We start from the raw sequence: 2,982 nt of genomic DNA on the forward strand, positions 1-2,982 counted from the left end.
GTAACACTCTACACAGTGACCTACTTTGATAGTAACATCAGTCTACAACTTAGTGTATATTATATTAATTTTTCAGTGAAAGATAATATTGTCTAATATATTTATGTCAATTAAGACTGTACTCCTTACCAATATCAAATGCTGGTGGGGATGTTGGGAAAAGTAACCCCTGTCTACTCTTGGGAGTGTAGAATGGTAAAGCTACTGTGGAAGTCAGTGTGGAGATTCCTCAGAAAACTAGAATTATACTTGCATATGTAAACATTGTATTATCATTCTACTGTTAGAAATGGAAAGAGTAAATAAAAAATAAAAGTTACAATAGATACTGTGAGCAACTCAAAAGGAAATTACAACTGGGAAATGGAAAAAGAACAGAATGAAGGGGAGAAGTGTGCAGATATACACAAGATAACTAAGATAATTGTACTACTAACTTCTATTAGTTAATTGAAAGGAATAGATAGTGTTTATGTGGTTTAATTAGCTTTGCATGCCTGTATCTGGTAACCTAAGCAACTACTTTGAAGATAAAAATATGCAGTATAAAAATTGCTGTTTATTTCCTATCGACTTGTTTTGAAATTCTTTATTTATTGTTTTTTTGTTGTTGTTGTTTTTGTTTTGGCTGAACCAGGAATTGAGCTCAGGCCTTTGCATTTGCAAGGGAAGTGCTTATTCCAGTGAGACATCTCCCTGGCCCCTATTTGTTTTTTGTTCTTTTTTTTTCCCTCTCTTCAAAATTAAAAAAAGAAAAAAAAATTAAAGAGAAGACACAGGCATGGTGGTACAGTCTTATAATCCCAGTACTCAGGAGGTTGAGGCAGGAGGTTCGAGACCAGACTGGAATGAACAGTGAGCACAAGGTCAGGATGAACTGAATAAAAAGAACCTGTCCAAAAAGAAAAAAAATAAATAAAAAAGGATTGTACTATTGCAGACAAATTATTCTGGAAATGTTGCATGGACAAGTTTTACAATTAGGAATCTCGGGTAAAATAATTTCAATATCCATATAGAACATATTTTCTATTTGTTATTATAAGGTTAAACAAAATGGCAAACTACTTTTATATATGTTAACAAAATTAACATTGCAATAACATTATCATAAATAATTTGCAACACATGTAAATGTCTAGATGAATGAATGTCATTTTATTATACAGAGAAAGTATAAATTAACAAAATCTAAAGTTTCAAAACAGGCTGTTAGGAGAATATCAATAGTTAGTACATTGTTTATTGTTAAGTTTGTAATAATCAGAGTGCAAGGTATAGGCATGAAATCTTGTACAAACAACATTAGCACAAACCATTCTTTTCAATAAACTATGAGAAACCAGCTATAGAACTATCTTAACATGACACATTTTTAGGAAGAAAAATGATCTTTATTATTAAACAAATTTGTAAATTATGGACACGTTTTGATAATTATTTTATTGTCTGTTTTGAATCTAAATATGATTAAAATGTATTTCTCCAATATTTCAAAGTGATTTTGGTGAGATATAGAATTTACCATGAATTATATGTTTTGTATAATTCTTAAGGAGTCCATGTCTCAGTCAACACAAAATCTGTGGTTCTCTCTGCTACACTAGCCTACGTATTCACTTCAGATTATGTCTCCTTTTCTCACACCACTAAGACTTATTCCATGTCTTATTTGTATTTTCAAGCAGATTAATCTTCTGTCCTTGTACTAGAAAATGCGCTATCAGTATCTAGCTGGCTACCTAATGACTAAAATTACGTCTTCTGGGGTATTCAGTTTACACTGTAACATTATACAGAAAATAGAAAGCCATTTCAAAAATATGAAGGAATATATTATGTGCTTAACTTGTTAGTACATCTATCAACTGAATTAAATCTGCTCCGGCTTTTTCACAGTGGGTTTGCTGTAAGAGCACATGCATAGTGAAAACCACCACTAAATCAAAGCCAACATGGGAAAGGAAAAGACTCACCCTAATATCATCATCGTCGGACACTTTGACTCCCGCAAGTCCACCACCACCGGCCATCTGATCTACAAATGCAGCAGCATCAACAAAAGAACCATAGAAAAATTTGAGAAGGAGGCTGTTGAGATGGGGAAGGGTTCCTTCAAATATGCCTGGGTCTTGGACAAGCTGAAAGCTGCACATGAGCATGGTATCACCATTAGCATCTCCCTGTGGAAATTTGAGACCAGCAAGTATTATGTGATCATCACTGATGCCCCTGGACACAGAGACTTCATCAAAAATATGATTACAGGTATGTTTCAAGCTGACTGTTCTATCTTGATTGTTGCTGCTGGTGTTGGTGAATTCAAAGCTGGTATCTCCAAGAACAGGCAAAACCGTGAGCATGCCCTTCTGGCTTACACACTGGGTATGAAACAACTAATTGTTGGAGTTAACAAAATGGATTCCACAGAGCCACTCTACAGCCAGAAGAGATACGAGGAAATTGTTCATGAAATCAGCACTTACATTAAGAAAATTGGCTACAACCCTGACACTAGCCTTTGTGCCAATTTCTAGCTGGAATAGTGACAACATGCTGGAGCCAACTGCTAACAAGCCTTGGTTCAAAGGATGGAAGGTCACTCATAAAGATGGAAATGCCAGCAGAAGCACACTGCTTGAAGCTTTGGATTACATCCTTCCACCCACTCAGTCAACTGACAAGCCTTTGCAGCTGCCTTTCCAGGATGTCTACAAAATTGGTGGTATAGGCACTGTCCCTGTGGGCCAATTGGAGACTGGAGTTCTCAAACTCTGGCATGGTGATAAACTTTTCTCCAGTCAATGGCACAAATGAATTCTAGTCTGTTGAAATGCACCATGAAGCTTTGAGTGAAGCTCTTCCTGGTGACAATGTGCTCTTCAAAATGAAGAGCATGTTTGTCAAAGCTGTCCGGCATGGCAATGTTGCCAGTGACAGCAGAAATGACCCACCAATGGAAGCAGCTGGTTTCACTGCTCA

This window comes from Octodon degus, unplaced genomic scaffold (assembly GCF_000260255.1).
Source record: "Octodon degus isolate 3935 unplaced genomic scaffold, OctDeg1.0 scaffold00202, whole genome shotgun sequence".
Lineage (NCBI taxonomy): Eukaryota > Metazoa > Chordata > Mammalia > Rodentia > Octodontidae > Octodon > Octodon degus.